This window comes from Rhinoraja longicauda, chromosome 11 (genome assembly GCF_053455715.1).
Source record: "Rhinoraja longicauda isolate Sanriku21f chromosome 11, sRhiLon1.1, whole genome shotgun sequence".
NCBI classification, from domain to species: Eukaryota; Metazoa; Chordata; class Chondrichthyes; order Rajiformes; family Arhynchobatidae; genus Rhinoraja; species Rhinoraja longicauda.
The window spans coordinates 23,167,817-23,189,123 of record NC_135963.1 but is presented as its reverse complement, the minus strand read 5'-3'; positions in this window follow the sequence as shown (position 1 = coordinate 23,189,123).

Here is a 21,307-nt window from a genome sequence, read left to right as displayed (position 1 = left end):
TGCCATCTGTAAACTGTGCCATCTGTAAACATACTAACCAACCAATCTATATTTACGCCCAAATCATGCGTATATACTCAGCACAGATCATGAGCCAGAACCCTTCTAGCATAACCCTCTGTCTTCTATGAGTAATTCAATTCTGAATCCAAAATGACCGTCATCGTGGATCAGATGCATTTTAATCATACGGATCAGCCCACCATGAGGAATTTTTATCAAATGCCTCACTAAAATCAATGTAGCCAACATCCACAGCCCTACTCTCATCAATTACTTTTGTCATCTCTTCAGAAAACTCAATTAAGTCTGTAAGACATAACCTTCTGTGGACAAAGCCATGCTGACAGTTCCTAATTACCCCATACTCTTCTAAATATAAATAAAATCTATCCAGAAGGATCATCTCGAATAGCTTCCCTACCACTGAAGTGAGGCTCACAGCTCTATAATTTCCTGGGTTATCTCCCCTTCTTAAACAAAGGAACAACGGACTATTCTCCAGTCCGCCAGGACCTCACCTGTGGCTTAAGAAGATACAAAGATCTTCAACAAGGCCCCGGCAATCTCCTCTCTTGCCTCTCTCAATAACCTGGGATGGATCCCATCAAGCCCTTAATGCTCTTCAAGAAGTCTAACACCACCTCCTTCTTCATATCAATCTGCCCTTGCATATTAGTCTTCCCCACACTGATCCCACTGTCCTTCATGAGCTTCTCCTTGGTGAATACAGAAGCAAGGTACTTGTTTATCACCTCGCCTGCATCCTCTGGCTTCAAGCATAAATTGCCTCCTTTATCCTTGAGCTGTTCTATTTTCTCTTCAGTTACCCATTGGTTTTTAATGTACAGATAAAATTTACTTTTCAACATGTTTTGACCAGGATTTAAATTGCATATATATACTTCTGGGTTTCTTTAAACTTTCCATCAATAGAAAGGAGAGGATATTTATTCGCAAAGGTCATTAAAAGTCAAGTGTAGTATTACCCTCTAGTATTACTCTGCTCATATCTGGCAGGAAATCCTCGAGCTAATATTTCCTTTTAATGAAGTAGTCTTTGTTGGATTTTGTAGGCTCTGGTTATTTTTGTCTTGAGGTGGGTAGAATTACAAGCCTTCAATAGTGTCATCAGCATATCCACTTGCTCAAATTTTGTATGTCTGCTATCTACTCTCCTTCAGATTGAGCACCTTCAAAATGAGCACTTTACAGCGTGGATGGTAGAACGGTTGGCATTCTTTTCCATATATCTACAAAGAACACAGAATCCCTTTGAAACATTGGAGATCTTTCTTCGCAGTCACCCGAACGATTTTGTGAACAGTTTTTCATGTATGTACTGGTGGAACCTCCAAAATGTCACAACCAGTGCCTCCTAGATTCTCAGCATCTATGCAGCATCAGCATCTGCTTACAAATGGTAATACTTGGTCACTTTGCATGATTGCTGCTCCAAGACCCATTTCTGAGGCATCTGCTCACAGTTTCCAACTCCTTCCTGTCAGTGAAGTATTATATCACTAGTGCCTTGTGACCTCCTCTTTGATTTATTGGCCTGCTTGCTCATGAAAATCCGTCCGGCAGTAATAAAGTTCTTTCCTTGCCAATTATCTTCATAGTTCAGATTCAGATGGATAGTCATCTTTGTCATTTACTCAAGGTTTCAGCATCTACAGTTCCTTGTGTCTCAGGAAGTTACTTAATTAGTTGACAAATCCTAGGAATGATTGCATGCCAGCAATGAGAAATTTACGATCTCGGCCTTCATCTTTGATGGATCTCTTTTGGTGGCTCCTCTGTGGTATTTACATGATGCATGAGTGAAACTGTCAGATTAAACTTTAGTTTCTATAAATTTTAGTTAAGCAGCCTCTTTCTGCATCTGATCATTTAGATTATTACCTATCAGTCATGGTCTGCCTGGGCTTCTGCAGTGTCTGTCTTCTTCGATCAATGGTCTTTATACCAGCAATTCCTTCAAGATATTTATCCGGCTTTGTTGAAACTCTGTAGGTGCAATTCTGAATGTAATTCTGACCCCAAAAAACAACTGATCTCCCAAAGAGCAGGATTTACACAGTGCCTTGGAGAGTATTGGAGAACAGAGAAACCAAGGGAAACCAACAGAGAAACCACCTGTACATATTCCCCTGAAAGTGATGACACAGGTAAACAAGGTGGTGAAGGCATATGTTATGCTTGGCTTCATCAGACGGGGCATTATGTACAAGAGTTGAGATGCCATGTTTCAGTTCTATAGGATGTTAATGAGACTGCACCTGGAATTTCTTTGTAGTTCTGGTTGCCATGCTACAAGAGGAAGTATTTAAGCTAGAGAGGAGAAAAGATTCACAAGGATAGTACCAAGGTGGCGGGTTTGTGTTATAAGAGACTGGATAGGCTGGAATGAAGGCGGGTGAGGGGTAAACTTCAGGTTTAAAGAATCTTGAGGGGAAATGACGGGAATTATGGTGGATGGTCACAGTCTTATTCCCAGGGTAGGGGAATCTAAAACAGGAAGGCATACTGTAGATTTAAGGTGAGGGTAAATATTTAAAGGAGATTAGTGAGTGGTGAAGAAATGGAATCATCTGCCAGAGGAAATGGTTGAGGTTGGTAGAATTACAATGTTTGCAAAATATTTGGATATGCTCATGAATGTAAAGCGTTTAGCAGGATACGGGCCAAATTCAGGCAAATGGGATAAGGTCAGAGAAACACTTTGGTTGGCATGGACAAGTTGGCCCCTCGGGCCCGTTTCCATGCTGTGCAACTTTGTGATTCTATGGCTATATGAAACTCCCGGAATAAGATAGTTATGTTTGTTTAGTACAGCTATCTGTCTTGAATGGCCAACCCAGGTACTGCATCATTTTAAATTAGTTTTCCCCTCTTTATTAACTTTGTTAAATGGTATAAAGAGAACATTTCTCCTTCCATTGTTTCCACTTACTTGGCAAATTACTTGCCTAATAACTCAGTTTCTGGAATGATTTTAACTTCCCTTTTCTCTGTCAAGTATCAAAGGTGTACTGTTCAATGGAGGAAAATATAGTCTTTCCAACTCAGTGCCTTGGGCGCATGTAATCTGTGTGCTATCTCCATGGATTTATAACCATCTCTAATCCAACCATATGGCCAGCAGCCGCCCACTCCAAAATCTGTCTCCGGCAAACCTTGTTGTTTCACACCCTACCTCCTACAGTGATATAATATTTCTCACAAACAAAAGTGTGTCCAAACAAAACCACACTTAAACTCTTTATAAAATGTTCAGACCAGTGTTTCTGACACCATGTTACGTTTATCTTAACACCTGCACATTTTAATAATGTACTCTTTGTCACAATCTATAGATTATCGGGGAGCAACGTTTATTAGGTATCTTTCCAATTACTTACAAACTTGCAAAGTGATCTTGCCTTTACCCCCTGACCTAAAAACCTGATGTTTACAATTATTGTATTAGCTTGAAATGGCATGAGATGGCACTCCACCTCATGCATCATGGATACAGGTATCTTTAAATACTCCGTGCTTCAAGCTACTTTCTAGGTTCCCACTGAAAAAGTCTGCTGGGATTCCATCTTTCCTTGGCAGATTCATTTGTAAAAAATAGGATGAGTGGTGCAAATACTATTTATTATAATTGATCCAATCTCCTACTTTATCATTTAATATCCTGCCAAAGATTAGGCCACAATACAATGAAATGGCTATTAAATCAACTATTGCCATTCTGAGAGCAAAAGCATTAAGTGGTGTTCCTCCAGTCAACTCTCATGAAAGCACATTGCCTGTATGTTTAACTTCCAGTCCAACAGAACAACCAATGGTTATTTCCCTTTGTATAATTAGTCCATACCTCACCATTCCCAAGCTGAACATTTAGAAATTGCTTTAAAGAATCTAGAATAAAATTAAAGAATTAAAGATGTTAACATGTACTAGACCAAGTGGCCCGTTGGGCCCAAACCTCTCCTGCATTGGTGCAGCACTTATGGTTTTTAAAACCTCCATCAAGCAGTTCTATGATAAAGCACGTTTTCAAATTCAAGTCCCGGTGCATCAATAGAGCTTTTGAGAGTAACTTCTGTCCCATGTAGGAGGAAAGGATACGAACAAGCTCTGCCCACGATATGACAAAAACATTTTGCAAGTCAATTTAGACCAGGCTTGTTTTTCTTATAGGTCTGGCATTTCAGAAATATTCTAATACATTCCAAAATAATTACGATATAAATAAACTATCACAGTCTGGAAAAAATTAAAAATGAGGAGAAAAAAACCCCAATTAAAATAATCAACATCTTGTACAATATTCAAATAAACTGAAACATTTTTTTTAATTTAAAATTGTCGACACTCAGTCTCTCATTGCCATTCTATACCACTGAAATTAATGGAATAGACATCACTGTACCAGATTGTTTGAATAGACTCCTCAATATTAAGTGCTATAGCACTGTTACAAATTCACACTCTGAAGCCGAACTTGTCACCACTGGTTTCCATCATGAACAGCTGGTAGGAGGTTCTAGGCTTTCTAATCCATGTTTGCCCAGAAATCCTGAACTTCCTCTCATTTTCACTGGTAAACGCCTTCAGTTTCATGCAGGACTGCCACCATAATTGCCTCGTAAAATCTCGACTATCTATTCTTTTATTCAGAATGTCTTTCCCAAATAAAAAGGTTCAATTTGTTCATTCCAGTTTAGTTTGTAGAGTATTTTGCATCTTATTCCACATCTGCCGGTCATACAGTGTTCTGCAGCTGTTGATTTTTTCTGCAATATTCATTCCAGATGATGCAATTATGTTTTGCAAAAGACCAACTGGGTGAATAATCATTCCCATCAGTCGAAGAGTAGATGCAATCTTAGTTTAATGCCTTATCTACAGGTGGCACTAAATCAATGCAGTATTCGTGTGTAATGTTTGCATAAATTATTCACTCACGACAAGGTATAGGCTTTGAGATCAAGTATCAATACATCTGGTTTGATGTTATTAGTTGCCATAGAAATGTCAACCCATAAATTGTGAGAACTAAAACACCAGTTTAATATCTTATCTGAAACATGGTACCTCTGACACCACCTGGATACTGAAGTCCTCAGTTACTAGGTCAAATCCTGGAGCAATCAGAAACTCACAACTTTCTGACCCAGAAATGACTGCACATTCAACTGAGCCAAGTTGACATAAAGCAATGCAAAAAGAAAGCAGCTAATGTTTAAAACCTCAACACAAATATGTCAGTGTGAGCAGCTTGTAGAGATCAACAGGGTCTTTATTTATGTGTTACAGGAATAAATTTGAGCTTTGGGCTGGCATCCACTCATTGCTGCGGGACTGTAAGTTATACAAGTTGCTGTATATCCCTAGTGGCAGTCCCCATATGGCTGGCTGCAGGGCCCACAGGAAGTTTCAATGAACTTGGATACGAAGCCAGCAGGCACGCAAATAGTTCCGGAGAAAATGATTGCGAGGAAGAAGATGGTTTCAGATTTGCAGCAAGCTGTTATATTCTTGTGGAATTACCACTGTTCCTCCTGACCCCGCAGAAATGATGTCAATAAAATAGTTGTGCCCGCTTACATCGTCTGCATCTGTATCATCATCAAGAGTAAAAATGTGACTGGTGAAGAATAACCATCATTGTGTAGAACCACAAGAGATGGGGAGATATTAAATCAATAATTCTCATCCGTCTTTACTGAGGAGAAGATCATGGAAGTTATGAAAATGAGGCAAATGAGTTGTAGTGTATTTGATCATATACAAATTACCAAACGGGAGCTATTGAATATTTTAAAATGCATTCAGGTGGGGTCTCCCCAATGGGAGGAGGGATCGCCAGTACATTCTGTGGGAAGCGAGGGAGGAAACTGTAGAGTCTCTTGCAGAGATAATTGCATCATTTTTAGCCACACATGATCTGGAAGACTGGAGGATGACTAATGTAAGTTGTAACCATTATTTAAGAGTGAACCTGCTGTCTGTGGGACAGTTGTTGAAAGAGATTCTTAGGAACAGGATTCACCAGCATTCAGATGCGCATGCCGTGATTTGGGATAATCAGCATGTCTTTGTGCATGGGGAATTGTGTTTATGAGATCATATGTGATAGGAGTCGAATTAGGCTATTCTGCCCATCTAGTCTACTCCACCATTCAAGCATGGCTGATCTATCTCTCCCTCCTAACCCCATTCTCCTGCCTTCTCCCCATAACTCTGGCACCCATTGCACAGTGTTTTGCAGAAGTCACCAAGTGGATTGATGAGGGCAGTTCAGTAGACAGTAACTAAATTTATGTGGCCTTCAGCAAGGTCTTTTAACAAGGTCCCGCATGAAGGTTAGATTACCTGAAATCCAAAGAGTGAGCTAACCTTCTAGATTCAAAATTGGCTTGGATGAAAGATTTAAAGGGTAATAGAGCCGTCTTAAATCATATACAAAGGGTTGTTTTTCTGAATGAGGGCCTTTTGATCAGTGGAGTACCACAGGGGTTGATACTTTGTCCATTGTTTTTTGTTATCTACATTAACGACTTGGATGACAATGTAGCTAACACTGTTAGTGAATTTGCAGATGACACGAACATTGTGGGAGAGTAGACAGCGAGGAAGGATATCAACGTTTAAAATTCGATTTAACTCTGACAAGTGTAAGGCATTGACTTTGACATTTCAAACCAGGGTAGGACTTGCACAGTAAATGGTAGAGCCCTGGAGAATGTTGCAGGACAGATAAATCTAGAAGTACAGGGGTATGGTTCACTAAAGGTGGCAAGCCAGGTGGTCAGTGTGGTGGCAATAGGGTTTGGCATGCTTGCCTTCATTGGGAAGAGTATTGAGTAGAAGAGTTGGCACATCACGATGCAGCTGTACAAGTTATTCTTTAGAGAGGCTGTGGGTACAAGTGGATACAATTAAGACTTTCAAAAGGCATTTGGACAGATATATGGATAGATAGAGATTAGAGAGCAATAGACCAATTGCAGCCAAATGGGACTAGCTCACAATGCCAACTTGGTCAGCACGGACAAGATGAGATGCAGGGCCTGCGCAGCTCCATGAGTCTTTGTTTACTTGCAAAGAAATATCTAGAACAAATGGCAGAGGATATTGCTCCAATAAAATTGCTGCCTGGGTCCTCTGTACGTCATATTAAAAAGGCCTACCCAGGCAAGTAGACATGCACTCTGACGCTATTATTTCAATGATAAATTATGGTAGCAAAAAGAAACTGGTGGAAGAACTCACCAGTTGATGCAGCATCTGTGGAGGGAAATGGACAGTCAACCTTTAGGATTGAGACCATATCTCGGGATCAACAGAGCGGAGGGGAGACAGCCAATATAAAGAGGTAAGGGGGTGAGGGGGTGAGGCAAGAACCGGGATAGGATAGATGAATCCAGGTGAGGAGGCATGGATGGAGTTATGGGGGAGAGAGCGGTGGAGATAACGACAGAGGCAGGGGTATTATTGGTGGAAGTAACAAGGGGCTGCAGATAATGGAATCTGATAGGAAAGAAAGGTGGTGTGTGGGACCAACAAAGGAGGTGGGATTGGCAGATGGGAATAGTGGGAGGAGGGAATCTGATAGGAGAAATGTGTCAGTGAGGTGTCACAAAGGGTGGTGGGTGTATGGAACAAGCTGCCAGAGGAGGTAGTTGAGGCTGAGACTATCCAAACGTTTAAGAAACAGTTAGACAGGTACATGGATAGGATAGGTTTGGTGGAATATGGACCAAGTGCAGGCAGGTGGGACAAGTGTAGCTGGGACATGTTGGCCGGTGGGGGCAAGTTGAGCTGAAGGGCCTGTTTCCACACTGGATCACTCTATGACTATGACTGTATGACTTTATGATGGGCAGATCCAGTGGGTAAGAAATATGCTGTGTAACAGGGCAGGATGTTTGTGGATGAGAAGAGTATATGGGGGGGGGGGGGGAATCTGAGTAGAGCGTCACCTGAAATTAGAGAATCCAATTTTCAAACCCTCAGGTGATAGACTACCGAGGTGGAAAAAGAGGCACTGTTTTTTTTAGTTTGCAATTGGCCTCAGTGGAGGAGGTCAAGGACAGATTTTGTTTGGTGGGAATGGGGAGGGGAATTAAAATGATGGTAAATTAATTCAGGAGTCCATGTAGATCTCAATTGAAGTGGTTTGATTTAAAATAGACAATGTCACTTTGACATGCTGTCTTTTTATATCCAAAATATTATGTTGCTTCATAATGTTTTATATATGGTCGGTAATAAGTGAACTTTTTTTCAATCTTAAAAATGAAATCTAATACTTAGATGATTATGTTCCTATTTTTGGCAAGCTTGTTAGAAAGTTAATGTGCAAAATGAAGTTACAAGGAGTCAAGCTAGTCCCTAATGTCAATGTAATAAAGATATGGCAAGCCTTCTTGTCCTTGTGCTAATTGGACACATGTGCTGCTTTTCCAGACCATAATTTCACAGTTTTCCTATTTATTTACACTGTGTGATCAGAGGGACTTTCTTTTCTAGGTCAGATCCTGTTCTCAATATGTCCCTCCAATCTGTCCACAAGAGTTGAAAACTGCACATTTTTCATTTTGTAGTGTTTAATCTTGTCATTTAAAAAAAAATATTGGAGAATGAATTTAAAATGTTGCAAAGAAATATCTTTAATTCGTCCTACTACACTCCCAAAACAAAATATACTGCATTTATCCGGACAGACAAAAAGGCCAACCTCACTCATTTCATGGGCAATAAATAAAGGTTGTGATCGGTGACAGTGCAAGAAGATAAATGTTTCCAGTAATGAAGCTGACAAGGTGACAAAGACATGAGTGAACCCCTTGGCTGAGGTCACGTAAAATTTCACAGGGCTGAGCTAAAACTTAACGTGTGCGTTTAGTTCAGAATTAATTGAACCAAGTAACATGGGGTCCAAGCAGAATAGCTGATGTTTTAGATAGGAAGCAGTAGTTCTAATGGAGAGGGCAATGGCAAACAGCATATTATCAAAGTATCAGTGGATATAGTCATCATTCCATCCTTTTCTTCAGAGGGTTTCCATCATGTATTGATTTTACTGCCGTGCATTGATGTGGCAAAATTCAATGGTTAAAAACATAGATTTTTTTTAAAAAGATGCATTTGATGGTGGTTTGATTCCAGACCTCAACTGTGAAGCAGAAGATGTACCTGAGGAATGTAGGAGTGCCACAGTCATGACTATTTTCAAGAAATCTAATGTCCAATTGTGCTAACCATAGAAGTTCTCACTGGGGATGATCACTGAAAAATCCAACAATGCAAAGTATGATGTTAAATCCGGGCAAGAGTGAGGTCTTGTACTTTGAGGGGGGAGGGGGGTCAAATGTAAGGGGAAAGTATGCACATAATGGCAATACCTTTAACAGTATTAATGTGCAGAGGTCCAGGTTCATAGCTTCCTAAAAGTAGTAACACCAGTAGATAGAGTGATAAAGAAGACATATGGTATGCTTGCATTCATTGGTTGGGGCATTGGATATTAGCATCAGGAAGTCATATTGCAGCATTATAAAACTTTAGTTAGGTCACAATTAGAATACTGTGTGCAATTCTGGCTCATTACCCCATTACAGGACGTATGTGAAGGCATTGATTGGGGAGACAGTCAGATTTTTTTTTTACCCAGGCTGGAAAATGTCAAATATTAGAAGACATAGTGTGCTGGAAGGAACAGCAGATGCTGGTTTAAACCAAAGATAGACACAAAAAGCTGGAGTAACTCAATAGGTCAGACAGCATGTCGCCAGAAGACATAGCTTTAAAGCAAAAGGAGGAAAGATTAAAGGAGATGTGTGGGGTAGGATCTTTCCACAGTGAGTGGGAAATGCCTGGGACTGGTGGAAGCAGATACAATAATGGTGTTTAAGTTTTTAGATAGGCACATGAAATGCAGAGGTTAGTGGGATATGGATCATATGCAGACAGAAGGGATTAATTTAATTTGGCATTGTGGCTGTATTCTTCTACAGTATGTTCTACGGTTCAATGATCCTTAGGATAGGATGAGGTTATAATTCAAGGTTCATGGGTTTGTGAATGATATTCAGCAGTGTCCGTTGACAAGTGCCTGTGTCTGTCTATCCTTACAGTGTTTTGCCACACACCCTACACACTTCTACTCACTCCTCATCCTCAGCTCATAGCCTTCAGGCATTTACAGTTGAGACTCATATGATGCTCAGATACTTCTGTCAATGTACTATTTATATGGGGATTTATTCTTGACACACTAGTAACATCTTTTCACAACTTAATTTTTTTCATTGACTGCACCAAAAAAAAATATTTGTGCAAAAGAAAATCATCAAAATTCAATTTCCAATAATGATTAAATTGTTGTTTGATATTTCTAGGGATGAGGGAGGAACTATATCAGAGAAAATTAAAAAAACACAGGAGAACTGAATACCCATGCATAAGGTTTATTTGTGGTTAACTGATAGGTTTAATGCTCTTCCCAAAAAACTATGTTACATGAAAGAAGTTATTTTTCCATGTGGTCATTGAATCTTGGCTGTGGCTTTTGAATCTTAGCTGGGAAAATATAAGCCTCAGCAGGAAACCAACTGGGACACCACAAATTGCTATTTTTGTTAATCTTACTTTTGATTGAAGCGCGGTTAATATAATTTTGCAGGACATCAAAAGTACACAGGTAAAAATATCCTCCACTTTTTACTCCCACATTAATTGCAGATTTATCTCATTTTTTATTCATTTATCAGGATCCAGGCAATGTTAGCAAAGCCAATATTTATTGCCCATTCCTCATTGTCCTCCAGAAAGTGATTCTTGACCAGTTACATTGGTTCTGGTTGAGGGACTCTCAGTGTGTTATTATATAAAACACTCCAAGATTTAGAACCTGTGACTTGGAGAGAAAGCTACAGTGATGATTTTTCCATCTGCCTGTTGCCTTTTGTTATCTTCTGTTTGGTAGTACAAGTTTGGGAGGTAATGTCATTGTAGCATAGTTGAACGGATGTCATGGGTTTTGTAACCATGGCTCAGTGGTGGTGGAGAAAATTTGTTTTTTGGGTGTAAGACACGGTGTCATTCAAATAGGCTGCTACACTCCTGGATTGGTGACGACATTGGTTTATTATGGTCATGTGGACTGAGGTACAGTGAAAAGCTTTTGTTCATTTTCTTGGATATCTTGGTTATTCTCAGCCCTGGTGTTTCCTGATAGAGAAATCAAGTCTCCTTGTAGGTGCTAATAATGGTGGACTTCGGGGCAGTGCAGATGCTGTGGACACTGGCTCCTGTGTGGATTAGGGACCTCAGGCTGTCAGTGAGACACTGGCTGAGAAGCGCCAATTTGCAAAGAGTTCTTGAAATATTTAACATTGATTATGTCTGCTCCTGCCATTGTTTTATTGTCAGGAAATAACTGTGAATTAGGAGATTTTCAGTCTGAGAGTCATCAGTTCTTGCATGATGGGGGTGATGTGAACAACACCATAATCTGTTGCTTCTACAGCAATATAATCCAATAGGTGCCTGCGTCTGGATTGGAAGTGTGGCAATAAGATCTTATACTTGTCTCTCTAACAAATTAGAGAATTAAACATATGACAACTCTGTTCTCCAAATATTTTGATTGAAGGGCTACACTACCCCCCACCCCATTCCTTTCCGATCACATCTTCCCTGCGGATTTTCCAACCGTGGCAGAGAAATCAACCAGGAAAATTATTTGTCTCCATTTGAGATATAGATTCCTGTTTACTCAAGGTTTGTTTACTCAATGGCTTGTCACCAAGGTATTAGACTTTCTCAATCTTGATGGCAAAATATCCATAAAGGGAGTATACTTCCAATTTGCCCTTCCAGAAGAAGGTGCATCCATTACCTTGTTCTTTGAGCAAAGCCATCTCCCCTTGTCACGTGTGACCCAGGGCAGCCACATCACAACAAAATGTTTGAGCTCCCACCCTATGCTTGCGGAACACTTTTCAGACCCATCACTACAAGGGACAGGCCATGAAGGTCCAGAACTGAATAGGCTATTCTTAAATGCCAATTGATTATACAATCAATAACCTGGTCAGAACAGTCTGGATGAAACATCTTAATGGTTATAATGAGGCACTGCTCTAAGCATTTTCTCTGAATAATTCCTTTGGGGTTAATCTTCCTATTTCTTCCTTGCAGATCTTACCTTGCTCAAAGGTTATGTTGCTTCCCACCCTGATGTTGAAGTCACACAGGAGGATCAGTTTATCTCCCTTTGTAATATGAACCAGGATTCTTTCAAGGTCAAAATTTAAATCTTCCTACACGTCTCCTGAAGGTTCCAGAGTTATCATGTGCACTGATGATTGTGGCCTGTTGGTTGCATATTAGAATCAGTCAAGCAATCCAAAGGAATTTATTAATTCTGCAGAGTGAGTCACTGAGACGCCAGGCTATCTCATTATTGTTGAACTTGTTCACTACGTGAAAACAACACCGTTGTGCCTCACTCAATGTCAATGTCCAAAGGTACGGTACAACAGCCGCAGAGGGCCCAGATCCAAAACTTTGTCATGTCTTGTGCCTCAGATCTGTTGCTGGTGAAGCCCTCCCGAGGCTCCTGATGTTACAGATCGCAAATTTCATATTGTGGTATACGTTGTTTATGCACTGTTTCTTCCAACATGGAGAAACAAAGAACTGCAGATGCTGGTTAATACACAAAAGGACACAATGTCAGGCAACATCTCTAGAAAACAAGGATAGACATCACTTCGGGTCAAGACCTTTTAGACTGCAGGAGGGTCTTGAATTGGAACATCATCTATCCTTCTTCAGAGATGTTGCCTGGCCTGCTGAGTTACTCCAGCACTTTGCGTCCTTTTGTGTCTTTTAACCTGGAGTTGATGTCCGCATACCAGGTCCACATGAACTTGATGAAACAACATCTTAATCTAGTGGCAAATGTCTCCAAAATGAGATTGCAGTGTGCAACATGGGCATTAATGCTCGCACCCTAACTCCCTCACACAAATTTTAAATCAGTTTCTACATTCAAAAATGTGGATATAGAAACTTCATTCTGTTGCACCCTACAGTCTCATTTCCCCCCCAACGAGCCACATTGAATCATTGTACCACTTTTTGTAACTATAAAATCAGTTTTCATTGTTTTTACAATTGCTGTTTCTCAAGCTTCAAAATACATCTGGTCTACCAGTTCTAAACATCTCCATGGAGCATTTTCATCCTGCAATAGCTGCCTTTCTGCTCTTTCTACTTGCATTCACCTCTATTAAACCCGTCTACATTAAAATTGAACCAAATGTCCCTTCCTATTTGAACAAATATAGAATCATAACTCTACACCTACCCTGATCGTCCCATTAACATTATTCTTTGACATATCTTCAATAATATGTGCTAATTGTTTATGAATTTGACTTGTTTATCATATTATCTATATGGTGCAATTAAGGCATGCTAAGAGTTACCATTTTTCTCAACCTTAGGACAGGCACAATTATCTACACACATACTAATTAGCGATACGATTTGGGATGAGGGAATAATCCCACAAAGGCAGAAATTCAGAAAAGATGTATCTCAGGAGGAAAGTTCTAACATAAAATCTATTCTTGAAAGTATTTAACTTGAAGATATCCTTTAAAGATATCATGAAAAAGACACAGATTGTGCCTTTCAGAAGAGTGCTCATAAATAACACATCAATCTTGGCTTCATATTTCAATAAATAAAGAATATAAATTGCAGGACAAGGGTGACATTTTGGCTGGGATGGAGTATTCTACTGGATCATTACTATTGCAGCCAAAATAGAGCAGGTCATTTACATCAATGTAATAGGCCTATTTCATTCCACAGAGAGCTGGTCTTGTAAGAAACCTTCGTTGCCTACTAAACCAGCTGTCATTTCTTTACCTGATCTTCACGACATTGATCTCCCAAATTCATGAGAGTTTATTCTACTGCATTATTCGCACTCACTTTCATATTCTTACAAACACTTCTTGAAGAATCGTTCTTTAGTTTATCGTTAATCTAAGAACTTTCACCACTTTAAAAATTCCAACCCAGAGGTCTTGAGTTGATTCTCCAACAGCTGAACTTGACCCATGTTTACTGAAAACCCTGGTCTCATTAAGTGGGTGGCAGATTGAAAATGGGAATCCCAAGGTAGCTTGTCAACGTTTGCCAATAGGAATGTCTGCTGGCTACAATGGGGTTCTACACCTGCTGTTTAGTTAGTTTAATTTACTTTATTTTAGTTTAGTTCGATTTTAGTTTAATTTATTGTCACGTGTACCAAGGCACAGTGAAAAGCATTTTTGTTGTGTGCTATCCAGTCAGTGGAAAGGCTATACATGATTACAATCAAGCCATCCATGGTGGACAGATACAGAATGGGATGGAGCCAATAACCTTTTACCTGTCTCCAAAGAGAAATTCAATTTTTATAATATTATTTCCTACTTTGTTTACTCTGTATTTCTCCTGTCCATAAAAGTGATAAGGCCATGCATAGCTCAGAGTGTGATCAGCTCGGCTGTAAAGTAGCAAATGCGATCATATATATCAATGCAGTTCAACTGCAATGTTACAAGAAGCCTAACAGTTGAATGTTTCTTGGGTGCTCAGCAATAAGCCTCCTTCAACATAGAAAATGGGACAAAAAAAGAAGTAAAAATGCCCCGGGCCCCTATTTGCATCTAATCTCTACCAAGTTTACAAAATGAAACTTGGTGCTGTGAAAGAGAAGCCACACATCATGGTCCATAATAAACAATATTATGTATGTTGTACTATTTTTTTTGTATGTTGTATTTTAGAGATTGCAAAAAATAGAGGGGAAAATAAATGCTAATACGTTAACGTTTAAAGGAGTCGACAGTGGCTATTGAGGATTTAAATGAATGGTTCTCAATGTTCCAAATTATCAATGGAAGAAACAGGGGCATGGGAATTGCTGAGTCACCATGATGGAGAAGACTTCCTAAATTAATGAGTCATAGATGGTATTCTGATACAGAATGGATAACTGTTGACAAGAGATAGATTATGAAGCCAAAGTAAGTAGACAATATTCCATAGGTGATTTAACTATGCAAGTGAATGGTATGCGTGGAATACTTTGTACTTCAAAAGACTTGTAAAGCAGATCCTTTACATTTGACTTCAATGATGTCAGCAAATGGGTAATGTTTGTGAGTGGGTACATTCAGAGGCACTCCGGTGTATGTAAGTCCATTATTAGCAGATCATTGGCAGTACAGATGCTGGCTACCGTTACCTCCAGCCCTCGGGATAGTCTCCTAACTAACACCAGGATAACGCAGGATAATGCAGTACAAAACCCGGCCTGGATTATGGACCGGATGCACAACAGTAAAGCCAGACATGGATCTACATCCCCTTTCTTAAGCATAAGCCCCTAAACTAGATAAGAGTTGGCTGCGCCTAACGGCTGCGGCTCTCTGGCAGTCTGTTGTCTTTTTTTTCTTTTTTTTTTTTTTTGTTTGTGTCGGTGTTGGGATGGTTTTTGTTTCTGTTTTTGGCTGTGTATGTGTGGTGGGGGTGTGTGGTGGGGGTGTGGGGTGGGGTGGGGCGGGGGGAAACCTTTATTTTATTAGGTCTCTTCCCCGGGGCGCGGCTCGGCTGCGGGCCTTAACATTGCCGGCGCAGCTCGGCTGCGGGACGTTTCAGTGCCCGGTGCGGCTCGGCTGCGGGCCTTAACATTGCCGGCGCAGCTCGGCCACGGGACGTTTCAGTGCCCGGTGCGGCTCGGCTGCGGGCCTTAACATTGCCGGCACAGCTCGGCTGCGGGACGTTTCAGTGCCCGGTGCGGCTCGGCTGCGGGCCTTAACATTGCCGGCGCAGCTCGGCCGCGGGACGTTTCAGTGCCCGGTGCGGCTCGGCCGCTGGACTTAACATCGCCCGGTGCGGCCGCGGGATGTTTCAGTGCCCGGTGCGGCTCGGCCGCGGGACGTTTCAGTGCCCGGTGCGGCTCGGCCGCTGGACTTAACATCGCCCGGTGTGGCCGCGGGACGTTTCAGTGCCCGGTGTGGCCGCGGGACGTTTCGGTGCCCGGTGCAGCTCGGCCGCGGGACGTTTCAATGCCCGGTGCGGCTTGGCCGCTGGACTTAACATCGCCCGGTGTGGCCGCGGGACGTTTCGGTGCCCGGTGCGGCTTGGCCGCTGGACTTAACATCGTCAGCGCTGTTCGGCCGCGGGACGTTTCAGTGCCCGGTGCGGCTCGGCCGTTGGACTTAACATCGCCCGGTGCGGCCGCGGGACGTTTCGGTGCCCGGGGCGGCTCGGCCGGGGGGCCTTCCATCCCCTTGCGGGGGCTGTGCGTGTCGTTTGCCTCGGTAGGGGTCGAGCTGCCTGTCCGTGGGTGCGGGGGGAAGAGAGGGGAAGTTTTGTTGCCTCCATCACAGTGAGGGGGTGTTTGGAGTCACTGTGATGGATGTTTGTGTTGGGGTCGGGTGTCCTGTGTTCTTTTCTTTTTGCTGTATTTTGTGTGACTGCTGAAATTTCGCTCGGTGTTGTGCCGAGTGACAATAAAGTGTTGTTATGTTATGTAAAGCCATTACAATATGAAAAAAAAACGACAGCCTACCGACATCCTAATATAAGGAATGAAAATAGCAACTGCGACAAACGCGAAGCAGAGGAGGATACAAATTGAGTAAGGAAGGGTGGTACGATTTTGTCTGGACATCAAACGTTGGGCCGGCGAACCCAACACCGGGTCATGTGAAACGTTACGGAGATTGAGGTCCAGGAATACATTGGACCCAGCTCTTCTGGATCTCTGCATTACGGACAGCCCTCTCGGCTAGCCCATTCGACTGTGGATACTCCGGGCTGCTGGTGATGTGTTCAAAATCCTAGCACGTAGCAAAGTCCTTGAGACACTGACTGCTAAATTGACCAGCATTATCTGACACGAGGGTGTGAGGAGACCCATGGACAGAGAAATGTCTTGCCAGTTTTTGAATTATTGCCGCTGAGGAAATTGTGCGGAGCAAATCGATCTCAAACCACCCGGAATCTCAATCCACCAGGACCAGATATTGATTGCCACGCCACTCAAAAATGTCGGTGGCCACAGAGGACCAGGGTAAATCAGGAACCGGGTGCAGCAAAAGCGGTTCCCTTTGCTGATGCGGGCCAAGCTGTTACATACTACACATGATTGCACCCTCTGGTGCACGTAGTCAGACATAGCAGGCCAGAAAAACATACTTTTCGCTCGCTGAACTGTTGCCTCAGCGTCAGGGTGGCCTCTATGTATTGCGTCAAAGTACTGCTGCTGTAGTGAGGCAGGGATCACCGCTTTGTGGCCTTTCATAATGACCCCGTTCTTGATAACCAGCTCATCTCTAACGGGGAAGTACAGCTGTACAGAGAGTGGTAACATATGCAACTTGCCCGGCCAACCGTGTTCAATGAAGGACACGAGCAACTGCAAAGTGTCGTCCTCCGCCGTGTGTGCCACTAACATGTCCAGACAAGACGAGGGGAGATGATCGACCATCATTACGTCAAAACAATCCTTCTCGGCAGCATTATCGTTATAGGTCTACCTGGGCGCACGGGACAGGGTGTCAGCCGGGTTTGTAAATTAGTGTAATGTCGTACTTTTGGAGACGCAGCAGCATCCATTGCAGTCTCGCCGGGGCGGGTTTGATGGAGTGGTTTGATCAGTATGGAAATCAGTGGTTGGTGATCAGTCTCCACAATGGCAGTCTTGCCGAAAATGTAGTCATTGAACTTTTCTCACGCGAAGACAACCGCCAACAGTTCTTTCTCGATTTGTGCGTAGCGTGTCTCCACGTCCATCATGGTCCTTGAGGCATAAGCAATGGGCTGGCCATCCTGCAGGCACGCAGTGCCGAGGCCGTACTGGGATGCGTCGCAGGTCAGCGTAACTGGTCAATTGACGTCAAAATATGCTAGGGTGGAAGGACACGACATCAGGTGTCTGAGAGTGTCAAAAGCTCGCTGTTGTTGCTCATGCCACGTCCATGCAATGTCTTTGTGAATAAGCTGTCGCAGTGGAGCGGAGAGTTTGCTAAAGTGAGGAATAAACTTGCCAAGATAGTTCACCGTGCCCAGGAACCTCTACAGGCTGTTGACGTCATTCGGTACTGCCATCTCACTGATGGGTGTTGTCTTCTCAGGATCAGCCTTGAGGCCCTCACTGGTGAAAACATGTCCCACATAGTTCCTTGTTGACACGGAACCTGCACTTGTTGGGGTTGAGTTTTAAATGTATCTCCCTGGCACGATTGAGTACCTTCCGATTGCACAGATTTGTCATGGTTGCAAACGAAGAAATCATTTCTGGAAATGCTGCAGAAGGTCCCTTCTCATGGGCCGGATGCACAACAGTAAAACCAGACATGGTTCTACAGGTAAGGCATGTGATCAGTGCAGATACCATGAAATGCTTATAACATATTTTTGAAAATACTTTTACATTAGCACTCCAATCTTCTTGTAAAATTCTCAGCTTCAAATTTGGAAATATATCTAAGTACTATTGCTCTGAATGTTTGCATCAGGAGCATTTGACCAATCAAAATAACTGGTTTTGCATGCCTCCATCAATAGGTGGTTGAATGAAATTCATTGGACAAATGCAAACAATACTTCACGCAATTGAAATAACTGTGAGGCCGATGTTCAATCTATCCTTCTCATGCAGTCTTAAGTCTAGAGAGTGGATGAGTTGTTACCACCTTCACATTCTTCCTTACAGCACTATGCTAAGCAATTATTTAGTTCTCTATAACAAGCACTTTCTATCATAAATCTGATAATTGCAAAACACTATTGGATTTATACAAATCATTTGTTAGGTTACTATCAGTCATCAACATGATTTTCCACCCTTCCTTTTGTGGGCTATTAATGGCTTAACATGGGGTCCCACTTTGAAGGAAATTGTCAAAATTGGCAAGCAGTCAGAATCCATGGCTCAAAGTGAATTACATTTGCCCCAAAACATGATATCAGCTTTGGCGAAGAGTTAATCCACAAATTAAAGTTCCAAGCTGACAGTCTGGACATCTGTGTTTCATTTATGAACCCAAGAGTCTCTGAAACCTACGTATAGCATTTCTGCATTGTATATAAACTAAGACTATAAGTTATACAATGAAAAGCTACGAGGAGAAAAAAACGTATAGGCCATATTTTACATTAATGAGACAGTTGAGGCGCAAGTTCCCATTAGACGGTCCACTTTGAATAATAAAACCCAAACATGGTTTCTTTTAATCCATTGATCTGAAGTTTGAGCTTAATTACCATTGGCATAAATTTTATGCAGTGACTACTTTTTGGAAATGTAATTCCAATGTACAATTGACTATCTTAATGAAGCATGAATTAAAGGAAAGCTGCAGTGATGTAAAAGATCCTTGCAGACGAGGTGCCGGTTTAACTCTCAGAATTCAGCAACCCATTACAATGCAAAAACCTTCAAGTCGGTTAACCCTATAGTTGTGCATTAAAAACAAGTTCATCTGCAGGTGCAAATAACTTATGAATTTCAATGTTTCTACTTACTTTCATTTGAAACTAAAACTCTCTCACTTAAGATTCCTTTCTGCAGTGAATGGCACTGTTAATTTGCTTGCTTGGGCAACAAGTAATTCAGTTCATATTGTTTTATTTTACTTTTTGTGGTGAACTTTCCCTTGTTCTTTATAACAGCTATTGTCTAACACATGTTTCTTTCCCCTCAAGGGAACAAGAGGAGAACAGATGGCACCTCCACTGCATATGAGGAGTACTTAGAAGGTGGAATCAGACAAAACTACCACTATGCTTACAGTAGAAGATGTATACCGGTTTCCATAACTTGGAATTACGGTCATACAGAACAGAAACATGCCCTTAACCCCAACCTTGCCATTTCTGCTTCATACTTAATTTTTATTTCTGGTAGCAACATAGTAAATCATCTAAGCATTCCCTCCTAGGTGTCCAGAAATGATCACATTAATCTGACTCCAATTTTCTTTCCATAAAGGTTCAAGACTAGCTTCAGTTCCATAGCCAGAAATTTCATCTATCTTCTTAACAGCCTTCTCAATTTGTCCTCCTACCTACAAAAACAAAATGTTGACTTTCTTGCTGATTTTCTTTGTTCTGCACCCCAAGTATTTTTTTTAAGTTGTCTCCCTTCAGTCCTCCAACCAAAATTAATCTTTTCATAAGTTCCTGCATTGTAAGACTTAGTATTTGTCTCCTTTGCCAATCTATCAACATCCTCCTGAAAGTTACTCCTTTCCTGCTATTTTTTTCTACCGTTTCTGAGTTTTGTGCCTTCTTCAAACTTTGAAATGTCCCCTCTAAAGCCAAGTCCAGGTCCTTCACATAAATATAGAAAATATCATAGAGTGAAATAGCACAGAAACAAGTCATTTGACCCAAAATGTCCATGCTGATTATAAAATACTAATCCCTACATTTTGTTTCGTAGCCTTCTATACAATTCAAGTACTTATATAGGTGCGTTCTAAATACTGTGAGAGTATTTGCATCCACAAATCCTCAGACACATATTCTAGACTCCAACCATTTGGTGTGAAAAAACTCTCCCTCAAATCCCCTCGAAACCTATCTCCCACTTTATCATCATACCCTTTTGTTTTCAACTCCATTATCTTCACCAAACTTGCTTGTGTCGATTGAATGATGAAATTACCTATAATACAATATCACTATGGAATTGGGAGCCCGAATCTCTGAAATTACAAAAATACTTTAAAAAGCAGATTTTAAAAAACGTTAGTAGAATAACTAACACTTTGAGTAGTTTAGTCTATTGGTGAAGAGCAAATTTTAACTACTACTCAAAGAATACACAATATATCAGTCACTCATCATGGTAGCAGATTTCTCTTTCTATAACCACGTTACAGTATTTTAGTAAGAAAATAAATAAAATTCAGATGGAATGTCGTGGAAAAGCTGTGTGCGTTATGAAGGAGAAAGGGTATTGTAAGTTCTGAAAGCCAGATAAAACCAGGTCAATGCGAATTTTGGACCATTAGTCAACATTAGCTGTGAAGTTAGGGCAAGGAGAGTAATAGAAAATTGTTACATGCAGCGAATGGTTTTTTTTTCTTTTAAAATTGTTTTTTTCAAAAGAAATTATTTCATTGAAAAGAAGGGGAGAAGGCAGGCACGGGTTATTGATTGGGGACGATCAGCCATGATCACAATGAATGGCGGTGCTGGCTCGAAGGGCCGAATAGCC